Here is a 19089-nt window from a genome sequence, read left to right as displayed (position 1 = left end):
AATCCTCAGTCTCCAGCTTTCACCTTTGTCTCATATTGACAGAGCAAAATGTTTTGCCGCTATTAAAATTTATCTTTGACTGCTTGGTGGAGTGTTCTGTTCCTGCCACCAGGCTATTTTCTAACTTACTACTATTAGTTTAAATTTAAGGAATGATTATTCAGTGTCTTACTCTAGACCTCAACTCTTGATTTTTTTTCTGAACTTTCAGATCTTTATGCGATATCTCTAAATTCACCCTTACTCTAAACTTCAAGTCTTATTCCCTAAAATTAATCTCCCTTCAATGACTCGATTTCCATCAGTGAAGTAATATCTCCATTCACCCAGAATAAACATCTTAGATCCTTCTTTTATGTAAACAAAATGGAATTATACAGTTTAACAGTCACTCCCCAGAACCTCATACATGCTAAGTGTGTGCTCTACCACTGAGCTATATCCCTCCCCAACCAAAACGTATTTCAGATTAGCCATGTTAGCCACCTTCCTCCACACTCGTCAGAAATAGACCAGAACACAGAATTATTATCTCCTCAACACATTTCAAATATGGCAACCTGAGCTCATCTCTTGGGCCAGTAGTCTCAATGTCCATCTAAATTCTCCATTGACCATCTTTAAGCTTCCTTCATGTATTCCAGCTTATCTGTGTATCATTCATATATCCCTTCTCTGAACTCTTTATGCATTTCAGAGAGTTCAAAAGAATGGAGTGACTTCCTTTGTTTGCTAAACTATGGTATGCCCTTTTCGGAACCATCTCCAACCTAATCTGTGACGTCTTCTCTTTCCATTCCTTCATTTAGCAAAAAAAAAAAAAAAAAAAAAAAAAAAAAAAAAAAATTTAAACCTTCTCTAATTTAGGGGAAATTGACTCTCTGCCATCTAACAAAGAAGCACTATTAATACACAACCCCAGGATCTATGTCATAGGATAAGGCAATTTACATTAGCCATCTTTCCTTCATAGGGAATTTCTGAAGCCACATCCCTTATATTTGCAGTGTTCTATGGAAAGGACAGATAGTCATAACCAGGAAGACTGATAGATATCTATGGAATGATGCTAAGGAAAAATACTTCAGTATATACCTTCTGAACTAAAAATCAAACAAAACCAAAAATAACCATTCATTGAAAACACTAAAACTTCTATCCAACTAACCAGTCTTTTACAGCCCTGTTCACCCTCCCACATATTTATCATGTGGCATAAGGGAGAAAGCATTACTATGCCAAAGCTTATATAAAAGGCTATGCTTGGGTAAAAGGGGGACATATGAAAATCAGTTAGAGTAAGAGTTCAAAGAGTGAAGCTGGAATAAAGGGAGAGATTTTTAGCTCTAGACTTGGGATATCCCAGTGCTTAAATTTTTCATAAGCTCAACTAAGAATAAAGACAAACCTAACATGTCTTACAGCTTTAAGTAGTTTTCCTTTCTGAGAAGCAAGGGTGCTAGACTATATACCAAAGGTAGAGGTGGGATGAGGGTAGAAGCAAGCTATAAACACATCAACACTCAACAGACATAGATCCAGACAGAGTGGGAATCTGATAAGGGTTAAAATCGGCATAATAAAGAGAATCCAATTATCTCTAATATCAGAGGTTAGCCATTTTCATAAGATCATGAATATATCATCGTGTTTGTATAATACATGATGGTAAAGCCCATAAGCTTTGTTGTTTTATACATTTATATATTTTTTTCATGATTGAGGTTCTTTTTTTTTTTTAATGTATTTTTTATGTTATATTTTCATGAGCAATTCCAGTTTGGCTTCAGAACAACATTTTTCCACCCACATGGGAAACCCTGCCAAACCTCCAAGGTTTTGCAATATTCTTTTGTAGTGTTCCTTTTATCAGGAAATCAAGCAAATATTAATTTTTTTTTTCCAAAGAGAGAAGTATGCTGCCCTGGCAAGCGCCTAAGTTAGAGTGTGATAGAATACGACCTATCAGCACATTCTAGTATGTTCTCCAAAGACTTCAATCAAGATTTCATGGTAGCTGTTAGCTTCAATGAGAGGCGTATGTGTAGAATTAAGGGGCTGAACGTGACTCCGAGCCCTTAAACCTTTTTCATGAACAAATTATATAATTTAAAACTCTTCCTATCTTTTTTCCTAGCCAGTTCATATAAACAATCACTTCATTTTTCACAACCCCAGGACTCCTAAGATGCAATGGTTCTTAGATATCCTGCAGTGGGACCCTTTATTCAACACAGAACACCTTTATCATGAAAATCAGTACAGGTTTTGAAAGCAGAGATGACCTGGTCTCAATTCAGTGACAGGACATTAGCTCTAGAAACTACAAAGTGCCTTTACATCTTGAGGTTTAAATACACTGAAAAGCCACCATGGCAATGGTTCAAAAGAGAAGAAAGAGGACTTTGGAAGAAATGGAAGAAAAAAGAAAAATCAAAGAAGGAGGGATGCCAAGGCATTTAGTCTCTAGGACACACTGGAGGCTTGAGACAGCACACCCAAATCTGATTTCTCTCCAAACTCCTGGATGGAATTGCACTTGTGGAAATCCTGGTTCAGACGTGCCCTCCTGGAAAGTCAACATAGCTTAAAATTTAGGATTGTTTAAGTTTTAAATACCAGCAACATCAAACTAATACCAACTAGAAACTAGAAAAAAAAAAAAAAAGAAATGAGATTTATTGGAGAAAACCACAAGTGACACTAAGGGCAACACAACTCAGGGCTCACCCAGGAAAGGAATACTCTCCCATGATTTAGACGAACAGACCCACACTCTAAAAGCGTCCCAGTCCTTTAATTAAAAGAAGCACACTTGGATGATAGAAGTATGCCTATGCATAATGAGTCATCCCAAAGCATATAATTTTAAGCCTGTAACTCATTATCAATTTAAATCATATAGGATCTGGAATGCAATGATAGATGCTAAAGCTGGCAAAGGAATGAGGCCTCGCACTAGTAACTGTGTGTGTGTGTGTGTGTGTGTCTGTGTGTGTGTGTGTGTCTGTGTGTCTGTGTGTGTATGGGGTGTTTGTCCCACCCATAAATATAACAGTGTTAACAAATGAGGCCATATGGAGCATTCATTTTCTGAGGTTCCTTGTTTGATCAGGCTACAATGGTTATTTGATCAAACTATCATAGGTGTCCCTATTTGCCAATGAGGAAATCAAGATGAATAATAAAAACGTTCTCAAGACCAAGCACAGAAGCATGTAGTTTCCCTGCAGAAACTGAGGTTCATTCTTGGAAAGAAAGAAGTCATCCTGCATTCATCAGACCCAATTCCCCATTCACTGCAAAATTCCTAGTAAGCACATCCCACCAAGTAGCGTATTAAGTAAGTAGAGGTCATTCAGCCTTTAAGTAACCTGGCCCCACCCACTCATAGGGACACCTCTCTCAAAAACTGAAGTGCTAGGCAGTTACTGAGTAGAGAGCATTGGTGCTCCTGACTGGCAGTTCTAGCCATGAAACTCCTTGCAAGAGAATTAATGGGAAAACCTGAGAGTAATGCAATTCCTTTCCTTCATGACGACCAGTGTGAATTACCACTGTTCCCCAGACTTACACATTCTCCCAGGAGAGGATAAGGTAGCAAGTGCAATCAGAGGGTAGACTGACATCCTACTCTATATGAAAATGAAGTCTACTTGATATTATTTTAGATGATTTGTTTGAACACAGGAAACTTGTTTTATTTAATACTTCTCAATAGTCAGGGAGTTCATAACACAACAGTCTGGAGAGATTCTAAGTGCTATTTGGTAGATGAAATAAAAAAGAAGCTATTTGTCTTTGGCTGCAGTATGAATCAATAGCAAACTCTATGTGAATTTTAGAAGAATTTTAGAAGTAGAATGAAGCTTTTCATTCTACTCTTTTTAATGTAAGAGAAGTCAAAGCATGGTCATAATCTCTTAGATATTAGATCGAACATACTGCTGTTAATGGTAGTTTCTCTATATGGTCAGTTTTCCACTGTTCAGATTTTTGTAAAGTATCGCATGGTTATTGCACAAAGGTAAGTAGATAGAAAACAGGTAAAGAATCTACTTACTTCCACTTTACAGGCACTTAATCGGGAAATTGGATAACCATTTAACACATATTGATTGACTGATTTCAACCCAAGATGGTGGATTGATAATACCTCGGTAAAATATTGCTAAATGCAAGTACATATTTAAGCCCAAAACAACAAAAAGATTGGGAAGGCTAGGGAGGGAAGAGCATCTAGGAGATTTTAACAAGTTTCTGGGAGACAGAAAACAGATATAGCAATGGTAACTGATGAAGCCAATTGGTTTTCTCAGAGAGGTTCAAGAATATACTAAAATAATAAGAGCAGGATACTATGAAAAGTGGAAACTAAGAAAATATGACAAAGATCTAAGCAATTAAAATACAATCATCAGACATATGATCCAGTAATTTCACTCATAGATATACATCCAAGAAAAATGAAAACATAGGTTCACACTAAAATTTGTACTTGAAAGTTCATAGCAGTATTATTTTAAATAAAAAATAGTGGCAACAACCCAAATGTCCATTATCTGATGAATGGATAAACAATATGTGTTATGTCCATACAATGGAATATCATTCAATCATAAATAACAGTGAAGTGTTGACACACGCTATGACACAGATGAACCCTGAAACCATTAGGCTGGGTGACAGAAGCCAGACACAAAAGCGTTTCTATCATATGGTTCCATTTCTATGAAGTATTCAGAATAGGCAAATCTGTAAAGAGAGAAAGCAGATTAGTGTGTACCAGGAGCTGGGAAAAGGAGAAATGGGAAGTGATTGCTAATGGATATAGGGTTTCTTTTTGTACTGATGCAAATATTCTGAATTCTAAAATTTCGTAGTTATGATAGTTGCACAATTCTGCAAATATATTAAAAGCCATTGAATTGTATACTTGAAATGGGTGAATTGTACATTGAATTATATCTCAGTAAAGATATAGAGATAAATATAAAATCATCAAGCAAATCATGAAGAGAATATCCCAAAGCTGAAAAAACAAAAAATGCCCTCAAACACGTCATTGGGAAACTTCCAAAACCCAAGGATAATAGGAAGATTCTAGAATGTTACAGATTCTCATCTACGAAGGAATGAGAATCACCCCGATGTAAGATGTTTCATTGGCAGCACTGGGCACCAGAAGACAGCAGACATTGCTTTCAATGCTTGGAGAGCAAATAATTTTCAATACAGAATCCTTTATACAAACAAACTATAAATCAAATAAAACTCTAGGGTGACTAGGAAAATTTCTTTCCCATATGTCCCCGATTTAAAAGCTTCCTAAGGATGCACTCCTACAAAATGTGAATGGAAAACCAAGAAGAAAGAAAATAGGAAATTTAGAAAGCAGAAAATTCAACCAAGTAGACTGAAAAAAAGAAGTCCCAAAATGCCAGCTGTGGCACAGCACTGTGAGGAACAACCATGCAGACTGTGGGAAAAGGGCAGAGGTTTCCAAGGAGATATCCAAGAATATTCCCTTTATTGGGAACTACATACCATATTGGAGAAAGAAAAGCAACTTAAGCATAAGAGAAAAGTAGATAAAGATCTAAGTTTAAAAAATCCTCATCACCCATACCAGGCATCTCCCATTATAGTCATTTCCCATAACAAGAAATCAATAGAAAATGTCTAAAATAAAAAAGAAATAGGGGACTAAGCATATTATTTAGTGAAATGAAGGTGGCCATCAGAAGAACTTATATCAAGAAAGGTTAAAAATTAAATGTAGTTCCTTCTAGTAATCAAGATTAGGGGTAGGGAAAGGTGAGGAGAGGGGACTATTGCTTTTTCATTATAAACAATATAGTTAAAATATTTCTATGGTATTTTATTTTTTAACCATAATTATGTATCATGTTGATTAAGTTTTTAATATTTAAAAATAAAATATATTCACTTACAGATCACTTACCATATGTAAGTATATTAAGGTATAAAGGGAGATATAAAGTTGAATAATTTTTAGTTTATATGGGGTGAAACCAAATATACACACCAACTACGGGATCTGGCAAACTGAAATAAAAATGTAAGAAATGTTACCCTCCCTCAAAAAAAAAAAAAAAAAAAGATGCAAAGGATGATTAATTATGCCCCAAAATAAAGCAAAGTTGTATAAGAGAGATGGCATTTGAACTAAACCCTAAGGTATTGGTAACATTTTGATGGATGGAGAATGGAAAAAGTATATTCTAGCTTGCCCTAAAATACATTCCACAAAAGGACAATCATTTTTAGACATTCCTAACCAAAAGCCAATTACACCTTCCAGGAAGGAGCTGTTATTTTTGAAATACTCATCTGAAGAGGAGAAGAAATATTCAGAATACTTCATGCTAAGCTCAGACTTACCTGTACCAGAAAATATTTTCTGAGCTTATGAGTCAGTTACTTAAAGAATAAAATCCTGAGAGAAACAAGATTATATTGTGTGTCAGTGACCATGAAGATTAAATTCATTTACCTAGAACAGTTTCTGTTGACTTAAATATGCTTTAAGTTGACTTCTCTAATTCCATAATAAAAAATATCAGCGCTTATTTCATGGAAAATGTCTGCATTGAATCATAGTTTGAGTGTTTCTCCCTTTTTATTTGTGCATATTTTGGTCATTTCTAACTCCAAACTTAGATATGTATTGAAAGCTTAGATTCAGAATTAAATCTATTACTATCTACACCAACAAACTTGCTCTGAATATTTTACTCATTTATCATTTTTTTTTAAAGAAATGAGATTTTTTTTCAAAATCAGTTTGGAGTCAAAATAAGTGATCCACACTAAGATTTATTAGTTTTTCTATGAAGTCACTTGAAAAAAATCAAAAAGCTTTTTGATTAAAACAAGTTATTTTTGTTGTCAATTTTTTTAAATTCTTATTTTGCTTTTTAGCACCTGTGTGCCTTTCCCTCCTTAAATAGACATTTACCAAATTGCTATGAAAATGAAAGGAGTAATCTGAATATTTTATATGCTTAAAAAATAGATTTAATAGTTAATGATGATTTTTTTTAATATGGTAAGGTTTCAGCAAAATCTCCTCTGTCTCCTGTTTATTCTTCCACTTTACGTGCTTAATCTCAACTGCTTTCACATATCAACCTCGTTTACTCAGGCAGAGATAAGATAGCAAGAAAGAAAAAAATTTTACGTTGACAAATACTTATTGAGTGCCTATTTTGTACGTAGAAATATGTGCTAGGTGCTCTGGTGAATACCAAAGTAGTGATACCTGATCTCTGTTCTCAATCTTGTACAGAGAGATTATATGAACATGAAATTATAAAACAAGGCAATATGGGAATAAGTGCCAATGGAAGGGGCACAGATGGCCACTGGTGGACTTTAAGAGAAGGAAGGACTCAGATGGAGCTGGAGTGGAGTGAACTGATGGTCTCCTGGGAAGATGTGGGCCTTGAGGGCTGAGGTGAAAGGGTCAAGTGCGTAGACAGGAGAAGCAAGCTCACGCTGTGCAAAGGCTGTGACGTGAGCTCAGCTGCAGAGACAAGAAGGAGTACGTTGTATTTGAAGTTCTGGTTTAACCCAACTGAGGCAAACTCTCAGTTGGGGAATAGTAGGATAACGTTTGAGTAGTTAGGAGCCTATCTGTAAGCAATTTTGAAAGTATTATGTTGGCAATAGGAAAGCATTGAAATATTGTGTGACAGATGATGGCACAGCACACTCAGATTTTGAGGAGCTGAATCCTGCAGTCCCATACAGAATGAGTATTAGGAGAAGTATAGAAGATTATTCAACTTTCCAGATGTGAGGTGATGGGAATCCCAATGATGGTGGGAGAAGAAAAAAATAGAAAAGAAAGAACAGAGATGGGGAAAAAAAAAAAAAACCTCAAAGAACAATTCAACAGGGTTTGTTGGCTGACTAATTTGAGACAGCTCTTGGGTGTATATGTAAATACTATAAACTTCTGATCTCAACATGTCCAAAACTGAGCTCAGACTCTCCCACCACCCAAACCTGATTTTCCTTCTGGTTTTTCCTCAGTAAATGCTAATTTCACCCATCCAGCTGCCCAAGCCAGAAACCTGGATGGAGGACAGTCCCAATCCTTCACTGTTTTTTTCTCTCACTCCCATCTTCTGCCACCAAATCCTGGTTTCCTTTACTATGTCTCACATCCACCCACTTCTCCCCTACTTTCTGTTTCCCCTGGATCCAGGCCACCATCAGCTCTCTTCTAGGTCATCACAAGACTCCTAAACTGTCTTCCTACCATTCACCCCACTGCTCCCCAATACAGTCTTAAAACCGTAGCTTGAAGGATCTTTTTTAAAGTAAATCTGATCAGATCGTAGCAATATTGCAATTTAACCAACTCACACAAGCAAACAAAATGTAGCTTCTTTATTGCCTTTTATTTTTTCATGGATTCTCATCCCACAGAGTAGTAGAGTACAGTGGGAAGAACTTAAACTTGCCAATTGAGACCACATTTATTTGTTCTATTTTTAAGTCTCTTTCAAGTAGCTCAAACTTCCCTGGAATCTGGTTCTAACTCACAGGCTCTTTCTCTCTTGTATTTTTCAAGAACACTATTAATCTTACAGTTCCTGGAAATCTTTCTGCCACCCATCAAAAAGATGAGGATCCTCTGGTAATGGTTCCTCAACAGGAGCTCCCTCTTCACTCATCAATCTACTAAGTCCAGGTTATCCCTCACTTTGTGTAACTTGGCTGACTTACAAATATCTAAATCAAGACTATTTCTGAAGGAAGGTATATCTCAGTGGTACAGTGTCTGCTTAGCTTGCACGAGATACTGGGTTCAATTGCCAGTACCTCCATTAAAAGTAAACGAATAAACCTAATTACCCCACCAAAAATAAAATTTTAAAAAAAAATTTTTTAAAGGCTACTTCCTATTCCAGTACAAGTTATGTAACTGAAGCCAGTAATCTATGACCTAGTGAACCCCGTCCATTAGTACCTTTATAGGTTCTAAAATGTTACATGGGGACATAGGACCAGCAGTGAAGTGCTCTCCAAGAATCTGAACAAAAACATTCAGATTATCCTGTGAATACTAGATATTTTTTGACTTGCAGTTTTTTACTTTTTCTGATAAAAGTAATAAATGTATTGTAAAACTGCACTTTATATTTAAAAATCAACACAAACAGAGGCATCGTAGCTATTACTTTTGCCTATCCATCACTCTTTCCCCCATCTCATGTTAACAGACTATCAGCTTTACAAAGGGGTTTTATGGAGATCAATTTGCAGTCATATCTCTTCCTGGACACAGCAACTGGTCCAAGGATGGACACATGAACCCAACAGAACTACTGAGAGTCTTCCTAGGATTTCTTTACTGGAGATGCCAAGTGAAGAGTCACTTGTTTTTCAAGTCACTAAATCAAAGATTGCCTGTAGACATGTCAACCTCTGCCTGAGACCCTCCACCATGGAGAGAGCCAGGTTCCGACGCAAGAGAATGGAGCTGGCTTCAGAGGGGAAGCAGAGGTCAGGCAGCTAGAGAGCCCTGACACCATTCAGACCCCCAGTCCTACTCGTTCCTTAAGGTCAGTGAGACCCTTGCTCTTTCAATTTGGTTGTATTTTTCACTATATTTCCTTTTGTTGTTCAAGCTGAAGTGGGATTCTACAAGTGGAGCCAAGAGTTGGTAATTCAGGACGAAAGCAAGGACACACCAATTTAGAATCCTGGTAATACTCATGGGCTTTAAAATCAGACAGACCTGGATTTAAATTCTGACTCTTTCACTCATTATCATGTGACCTTAGATAAATCACTTAACTCTCAGCTTCCTGAAGTTTCCAATGAGAAGAAGTGGCACTTATTTTGCATCGTCTGTGGGAGTTCCTTGATATATGTATGTGCCAGCTGACGGCACCAATAAATGTCCTGTAAAAATGTCGTTTATTGTTATCGTTAGTGTCATGACCCAAGAGAGTAAAATTACATTCAGGCCAGAGCAAGACTTGAACATAAGCTGAGGTATTAATGTATCTAAAGAAATATGACATTCATCCACAGAGGGTTTAATCAAAGAGCTACACTTTGGTCCCTGGCAAGACAACATAAATATGGAGACCTTCTGGCAGATAAACACACCTGACTGTCTCTACGGGAGTGCCACTATCCTTTTGGTACACACAAACCACACCCTTGTTCCGAGCCCATATTCATCAAAGCGCCCCTTGATGTGGTCCATTGGACAATTCCCCTAAGAGAGATTAAGTGGAGGTTGATGAGACTGGGATCCCTTCTGCTGCTGCCTTTGCAGCTCATTTTTAACGCTGTCCTTTCCCTTTGGCTGCTTGCCCCAAGGAACGTGATATCTAGTGTTTTTATCCTCGAAGGCTGGATTGCCTACAAGGGCCAGGCAGGAAATATAAATAAAAAGCAGGCTGGGTGGGACACAGGAGGACTTGTTGAAACACAGAAGACATGCCTTATCTTCCTGGTGCCAGCCGATTGTTGCATATGGAAATGCAGACCCAATATTGACAGATTGCCTGATTTTGAAAAGAAGTTAGAAGTGCAGATTTATAAAATAAATATAAAATATATTTATAAAATGAGGCTCTTTTAAAAGAATATTCAATGCTATGTAGGCCAGATAATACCTACTAGACTCAGCCCACAGGTATGAGTTTGAATGGGCTAGGATAACCTCAGTTAATAACTTCACCGCCACATCTTCTTTCTGCATTCTTCTACTACCAAGGTAAGCACATATTCCTTTGAGATTCTCTATATAAAATTTTCATTATAGAATGCTTAGAGGAAGACCACATGATAAAAATGGGTACTTAATTAATAAATGCTCTTAATAATTTTAAATATCCATTTAGAAGTAGCACTAAGTTTCTACTATCTTGCAAACCCCACCAAAATAAAAGTAAAAGGATTTGGTAAAGCATAAACCCAAAAAGATAAAGAAAATGGCAGATATGAATACAACTAGTAAATTTTAGAAACTGAGGAGCAGAAAGATTAGTGGTTAATAACTTAGTAGATCTCAGAAAGCAAACAGTAGGGAATGCCAAGAATTAATCGGATTATACCACAGAACTCCCAAAACCTTGGAAACTGGCAACATTGAGTAATCTTAAACTGGGGATGAAAATAGGGCTAAAAACCAAGAAGACTGGTTGGAAGAATGATCAAGAAGCAATCGGGTGGAGAGTACAGCTCATGGGGGGTGGGTACAGCTCAGTGGTAAAGTGTGTGCTTAGCATGCAAAAGGTCCTGGGTTCAATCCCCAGTATCTCCATTAAAAAAGTAATAATAATAAATAAATAAATCTAATTACCTCCCCTCCTCCAAAAAACAAAAATTTTTAAAGCCAAAAAATTTTTTCTTAAAAGAAGAAACAATTAAAATTCCCAAATCTCAGGCTACTTCAGGAGAAAACTGAAGGCTTCCTCTCAGGACAGGATAAAGAAAAGATCTATGGCTCAGAGGACACCAAGCTAAGTCAAGAGTACTGGGACCAGTTCTGAAAAAAAAAGGGATTATGAGAAATCATACAAACTAAATGTTGAGACCTTCTTCTCCTTCCAGCTTCCAAAATGCTGACAGCCAGAATCAGAGTCCTCAGAAAAGAGCTCAGAGGTGCTTTCCCTGGGAGAGTGCAGCCAGGCTTAGGTAAAAGAATTGAAGATGCTAACACTGGGTTCTCCGATAAAACTTTCAGTGAAGCAGACAGTTAGCAAGTCAGACCTCATGCCAAGAGACTCCAAACAGCTTCCAGGGCCCCACTTTTAGCTATGACCAGACAGCCAAGCATCACAAGACAGTTAAGAAAGCATCTAAAGTAAAAGACAGTGAGGGGAAAGAAACAATGCAAAGTAATCAGGGACAACGCAATGAGAGGAAACCTGACCAAAGGGTAGCATTAACATCTTCAGAGGCAAAGTAACAACATTAAAAAAAAAAAAAAAAAAAAAAAAAGTCAAATCATAAGGAAAAACTCAATAGAAGATGGAAAGATCATTTTGAGAAAATATCCCCAAAAGAAAGCAAAGAGACAGTGACGGAAAATAGGGACATTAAGTACAAATTAGAGAACTCATTCAGCGTGTTTGTTTTCCAAATAATAAAAGTTCTAGAATGAAAGAACAGAGAAAATGGATGAAATAAAATCAGCACTAAAATAATTTAAGAAAATTATCCAGAACTAAAAGGTATGAGTTTCCTGATTGAATGGCCCTCTGAGTACTCAGTCCAATGGACAAAAGTAGCTGTACACCCAGATACATCACAGTGAAATTAGAGAACCCTGGGGCCAGAAAAAACGATAATCTTACAATTTTCCAGAGAGGAAAAAACAGGTTTCATACCAAGGAACAAAGATCAGAATGACACTGGACTTTCTAGCAAAAACATGGGAGAAAATAATAAAGCAATACATTCAAAATTCTGCAAAAAAAAAAAAAAAAAAAAAGATTCCCAACATGGAAATACAGTCACAAGAAAGCCATTGACTATATTTGGGTAGAATAAAGACATATTCAGACATGCAAAGGGTTAGACTATTTGTCTGCCTTGCATCAATGTACAGAAAGCAAGTGGAAGGAATGCTTTGTCAAAGTAAGTAAATAAACTGAATTAAGAGGAAAAACTAGTATCTTCAGAAAAAGAAGACAGGAAATCCCAAAAGGATGGCAAAGGGAAACAAAACTTAGGTAGGAAAGAAAAGAACTAATACTGCCTGGTTCATTCCATATAACTTGTATGAATTACATTATACACAATACACTACATATTATATAATTGTATTATGTAAAGATTGAGATTTAATCTGACCAAAATATAACTCTATTTAAAAGAAAGATGGGAAATATGGGTGAATTTAGCAGTATTTGGAAAAGTGTGTATGAAAAGTTAAATTCTCACCTTCTGTAGTTAAAACTCAAGAGATGATTCTTAAAACTGGAGAGAAAGAGAGACAGAGAACATGTTATTCAGAGTTGAAGAGGTAAATACCACGCCCCACAAATCATTTAGTAGAGTTGAGACTGGTTGCCTGTGAAGAAAGGGAAATGAAAAATATTAGAGGAAGAGGGTGGGACAGGAGAGGGGCAGAGCAAGGGGGTGCAAAAAGAAAAATGAAGATTTTCAAACAAACCTTAAAACACAATTTGGCTCTTTTGAGTTGTGTACATCTATAATGTTGTTAAACATGAGAACTAAATGAAAAATAATTTGAGCAATGTTATTTTAGACTATTCCTAGTTAATGAAAGAATAGATTGAAAGAAAAATTATTAACATTATTATTTTCTCCCATGTTTTGGCTAGAAAGGTATTTAAGTAGGTAATGAAACATTTTTATGGATAAACGAATAAATCAATTAAAGATAAATATTAATAGTAAATATCAGTGTATGAATTCAGTGAATGAATCAATTAAATTTATGGATGAATAAATATTGAATCAAAAAAAAAGAATTACAAAAATACCACCAAGCTCTTTTAACTTTCAACTTCTTGTATTTGTTTCTGTGCAAATTTCTATCATCGATTCAGTCACTAATCGTACCTGGCATAGAATAAATATTAAGCAATGTTTGTTTGCTTTTTTTGAATGAACATGGGAATAAATGTTGTAAATGGATTCATTCTCAACACTTTCAAAACTTAGAGTAAAAAAATACTTTCACTTTCTTATAAGGTGTCTCTTTCACTTGTCATTAGCTGGCACCCATTCTGCTTTCAACTTCTTTCTTTCATTCTTCTGATTATTACATAGTCACAAAATCTTACTTTAAATTTCCTTAGAACGTTATAGTGTCTTTGCATTCAAAATACAAAAAAAAAAAAAAAAAAAAACTTTAAGAAATGATTAACAATTTACAATCTAAAGTACCAGTTTCTCTCATGTCCAGGGTAAGGAAGAGATGAATATCTCGTAATGGGATTTGGAGAGAAAGAAAAGAGATTTACTTAAACTGGTTCTATGCATCAGTCCTAGAGATGAGGCCATTTAACCTCAGCAGAGCAAAGTGAGTAGAAGCAGGTAGGCTGGGAATCAAGAGAGAGAAACTCAGTGCCCTTGTGACTCCCCCCACCCCAGGTCTCCTTGCACAGTTTCTTCACTTGGATCGGAATGCCATAAATTTCCAGAGCACCGGACGCGCCCAGCTTCCAATGCAAGTACAAAAACATATTTCATCGCCAAATCCAAATTACTTTTATATCGCCTACCATTTGAGATTATGTCCTGTTCTTTCCTTTTCCGTCAGAGCAGATAAGCAAGAGTCAACTGTGTAGTCATTAACTAAGAAAAAGAAAATGGGATTAATGGATTGACCAGAACTGCTGCAGGGTCACAATGGTCTGGGGACTAGAGGACGCTGTTTGGTATCACATTCCCAGCTCAATCAGTGACTAATGCAAGAGAGTGAGTAACTGCTTACCTCAATTTCACTGGTAGGTGAGAACAACATGTCCTTCCTTCTTCCTAGCATGCTGTGAAAACTGAAAAGATAACATCTTAAAATACCAAAATACTTCGAAAAAAATGATACCACAGAAACATGATCTTATCACCAAACTCCAAGGTAACATATATTTTCTTCATACACAGCACAAACAAAATTCTTTCATAACAGACACAAAAATTTGATAAGCAAGGAATTGCAATCTGCTTTGTGAGTAAAGCTTTTATCAAGAGCTTTAGAGAATATAAATGTCTACCCTCAGTCATATGCATTTATTTGCTTTCAATAAACGTTACATATATTCAAGTGAGAGGAAAACTTGGTCATAACTTTAACCAAGGTTTAGATTTAAGTCTTTACAAATGAAGTATAAATGTTCCCTGAGGTTTGGAGGAAACAGAAAAGTATAATTTTAGGCTACTTTTCATTCTAATTTCATTCTGAAATTTCAAAGTCATTGATACTTTTAAAGGACAATTAAAAAAAAAAAAACTTACCTTGAGGGTAAGTATGACAACATGGTCCTTATTTTGTAAGATAAAGGACATTATCTGTTAGTAGAAGTGTCCGTAGAAATTGGCATTTGTGCTGGAGAGGGTGTGGAGAAAAGGGAACCCTCCTGTGCTTTTGGTGGGAATGTAGTTTGGTGCAGCTAGTATGGAAAACAGTATAGAGATTCCTTTAAAAACTAGAAATAGACTTACTCTATGATCCAACAATCCCACTCCTGGGAATATATTGGAGAAAACTCTAATTCAAAAAGATACATGCACCCCAATGTTCATGGCAGCACTATTTACAGTACCCAGGACATGAAAGCAACCTAAATGTCCATCAACAGTTAACTGGATAAAGAAGTTGTGGTCTATATATACGGTGGAATAATACTCAGCCACAAAAAATAATAAAATAATGCCATTTGCAGCAGCATGGATAGAAAATGGAGAAAATGGAGATTGTCATACTAAGTGAAGTGAGCCAGATAGAGAAAGAAATATTATATCACATATATATGGAATGTAAAAAATGATACAAATGATAAAAATGATACAAATAAACTTATTTACAAAACAGAATCAGACTCATAGACATAGAAAAACTTGTGGTTACCAGGGAGAAATGAGGGGGCGGTGGAGGGATAAATTGGGAGCTTGGAATTTGCTGATACACACTACTATACATAAAATAGATAAACAACAAGGTCCTACTATATAGCACAGGAAACTATATTCAATACCTTGTAATAGCCTATAATGAAAAAGAATATATATATGTGTATAACCGAATCACTATACTGTACACCAGAAACTGACACAACATGGTAAACCCACTATACTTCAATTTAAAAAAAAAGGAATTGACATTTTAGCTTTCAAACTATGAGTCCAGATCTACTGATCACAGTGGCAAAATTCCAGGAAGAATTCCATGCATATGTTGTAGATAGCTAAATATGCATTAGGTCAGAATATAAAATGTTTCAAATTTTGTGCCAACTCTAATCATCAGTAGTTTCTAGAGCATTGTATTGAAAAAGTTCTGAAGCCACATCTGGTTTCAGTAACAGGGTCTGTGATCAGTTAACAATGTGTCATGGTCACAGGGACAGAGAGTGGTGACATGTGCATTGTATGTGCCATCTCTGGGATAAATAGCCAATGTCCTTTAACACAGTGGCAACTTCATTATTAGTTCTTACTGTCTATCTTAGGTGGTATTAATATCTATTTGTAATTGAGAACCTGCTAGTCACCACATCTCATGCTTTTGACATTTTCCAAACAGAATCATCTCATTATTCCTCACAATAATCCTCTGATGGTTGTATTATCATCTGCTGTTCCCAGATAAGCAAATGGAGCAAAGAGATTCAGCAACTTTCCCAAGGCCAACAGCTAATAAATTGGGACAGATGCAAACTCCAGTCTGTTGACTCCCAGTCCTTCGTGGGTCCCTTGACTCAGAGCTCAGGAACGTGGAGTTGGAAGGACTCAGAAGGAGCTTATACAATGGTACTTTTCTGTCGCCAGAAGACTTAAAAGTCAGTCTAAAAAATGTTGGCCTGATGTTTCCCCAACTTCACTGTTCAACAGCCTTTCTGTACAGAGCCTCTTCAAAAGCTCCATCTCTAATTGCCATTCCCCCTATGCCCTGCATACAGACAGATACAGGTCTCCCCTGTACTGTGCTAAACCACACAGATAATTCTCCACTACACCCTCCTGCTTCCACCCAGTGTCTTAGGCTCCGCCTCTACTCCCTTACTTCCTACTCTCCTTCCACTCCACTCCCTCCATGGGATTCAAAACTCAGAAGTGAGGGGAAAATGCAAAAGCCCATGTCCTCTGCTCCATTGCATCTATGTTCTCTCTTGGTACCACTTGGCATTGTTGACGCCTCCTACTTCTCAAGACATCCTGTGTTCCCTCCCTTGGCTTCCGTGAGGCTCCTGTGTAGGAAAGAAAACACTCGATTTTCTGTTTCTTTCAACAGAGTCATTCTCACTCTTGGCATGTCGCATACCCAGAATGGACCCCTCCACCATCTACACCAGAGCTCAGCAAACTTTCTGTAAAAGGCCAGATAGTAAATATTCTAGAATTTGCAGGCCACAAGTACTCAACTCCATTGTCTCTCAAAAGCAGCACAGATAATATATAAAGGAGCGGGTGTGACTGTGTTCCAATAAAATCTCATTTATGAATATTAAAACTTAAATTTCATGTAATTTGCATGTGTTATAACACACTATTCTTTTTTTCAAATTTTTTTCAGCCATTTAAACACCATTCTTTGCTCACAGGTCCATATGAAAACAGGCAGTGGGCCAGGCAGTTGACTGCCAATCCGTGATCTACACTACAAAATCCAACCCATCTTTAAAATCTGGCACAAATCCGACCGCTTCTTCAGAGCATTCTTTAAGGACCCCAGATTAAACGGACATCTTCTTCTAAATAAGTATATCTAAACAATCCAACTGGCAATCGTCATCAGTATCTTGCCCATTTTCCTTATTGTTGCCTGAACCATTAAAAAGGTTTAAATAGCCTGAAACATTATACTGTACACCAGAAATTGACACATTGTAAACTGTGCTTCAATAAAATTTAGAAATTATTAAAAAAAATAGTGAGCTATAAAATAATATATTTAAAAGGCATAAAATAAATACCCCTGTCATAAAAAATGGTTTAAATATTTTACTGGTTTTACATTTTTTTCACATATATAAATATTGTCTTCCTAAAAAGACTACAAAATCCTCAAGAACAGAAACAAGGTGTTACATTTGTTTACCCTCCTTGGTGCCTTACCATTGTAGGTGTTCAATAAATGTCAGTGTGTGATATAATGGTAACATTAACAATATATTTTAAAACAAACTGTTATTAAACAAATGAATAAATGGAGACTTACGTGTCAGCTCTGTTTCAGGCTCTGGCTAAAAGCTTTCATATACATTAATACATTCATATTTATTTCCATTTACCCTCACAACGGTACAGTGATCTCAGTAGTATTATCCCCATTTTACCAAAGAGGAAGAGACACAAAAGCAATTGACTAGCCCATGTCATTCAAATCTACTTACTTCATGCCCTGGGTTCTACATTTGCTTCAGTTCAGATGGAAGAAGGTAAGTCTTTTTTCTATAATTATGCTCATCATCATCCCTTTCAGAACCATGCAGCCATGGATGAAGAGAACAGACGGAATCAAGTGTAAAGTGAGCAAATGCTTGATGAGCTTATTTTATCCGGGTTCCTCTACCAGAAATCATGTCCATCCTTGACCCCTCCCTGTTCTTAACCCTCTAAATCCAATCTATCACCTCTTGTTGCTTACTCAGTCTCAGTTCTGCCCACTTAACTCTTCTCTGCTAAATCCCTTCAAAATACTCCTGTTGGTCTCCCCAGCTCAAGGCCTGCCTCTTTCCAATTCATTCTTCACTCTACTATCAGAGACCTTTCTAAAGCATAAATTTGCTCATGTTACTTTCCTGCTAAGCCTTTCAAAGATATGCCTTCACCCTTAGGAGGCATCTACATCCCTTGACGTGGTAGATAAGACCCTCCTCCATCTAGACCCTCCTTGACCCCTATGCCTCCCCACACACCACACGTGCCCTCGTGCTCTGTGCCCCAACTTCTTTCAACAGTTCCATCCCATCACAGTCTCTGTCCTCAGCCTTGCCCTTGCATCCTCTAGGGAGATTTCTGTTGTTCTCTTCAGCAAATGGAATGGAAGGCCTGGATCACAGAGGGCCATGACAAGGATTCCAGTTCCTGTACCACCGGGCCCTCTGCTTAGAATTCTTCCCTTTCTCCTCTTTACCTAAGTAGTCGTCATTCACCCTTCAAGGTTCATCTTTTGAATAAGTGAGTGACCATAATGCCATCCTACAAGGGACATTTCTTCCTCTGTATTGTTTTACCTATCCACACCTCTCTATTACCTTGTTTTGCAAAGAGACCTTCTGCCTCTACACATTTAGCTACCTGGTTGCTAATCTGATCTCCCAAGTTATATGCTGAATACTGAAGTGTGATATTCCATGCTTCCTCCGTCTGCCCGCCTTCTACATTCCAAGATCATCA

General features: G+C 36.9%; 2 long non-coding RNA genes across 7 annotated transcripts in view; one reads left to right on the top strand and one right to left on the bottom strand.

Moving 5' to 3' along the window:
* LOC123613868 (uncharacterized) overlaps window positions 1-18260 on the bottom strand; it is a 64320-nt gene extending 46060 nt beyond the window's left edge. The window contains exons 1-5 of one of the 6 annotated variants that reach the window (XR_012511733.1): window positions 18084-18260; window positions 14986-15140; window positions 14465-14525; window positions 14253-14325; window positions 12943-12978 (exon numbers count right to left, since the gene is read on the bottom strand). This is a non-coding gene — a long non-coding RNA (uncharacterized LOC123613868). Of the gene's footprint in view, window positions 1-12942; window positions 13117-14252; window positions 14526-14985; window positions 15141-18083 lie in introns of those variants that run through there. The other 5 variants (XR_012511735.1, XR_006721301.2, XR_006721302.2 and 2 more) reach the window with 5 other exon arrangements.
* Window positions 14313-18045, top strand: LOC141579771 (uncharacterized). The gene is made up of 3 exons (XR_012511736.1): window positions 14313-14448; window positions 16336-16500; window positions 17292-18045. It is a non-coding gene; the product is annotated as an uncharacterized LOC141579771 (long non-coding RNA).
* Window positions 18261-19089: the final 829 nt, after the last annotated feature.

The sequence above is a fragment of the Camelus bactrianus genome, chromosome 14 (assembly GCF_048773025.1).
Source record: "Camelus bactrianus isolate YW-2024 breed Bactrian camel chromosome 14, ASM4877302v1, whole genome shotgun sequence".
Classification (NCBI taxonomy): domain Eukaryota; kingdom Metazoa; phylum Chordata; class Mammalia; order Artiodactyla; family Camelidae; genus Camelus; species Camelus bactrianus.
The sequence above is the reverse complement of the archived record's forward strand: the minus strand, read 5'-3'. Positions and strand labels throughout refer to the sequence as shown.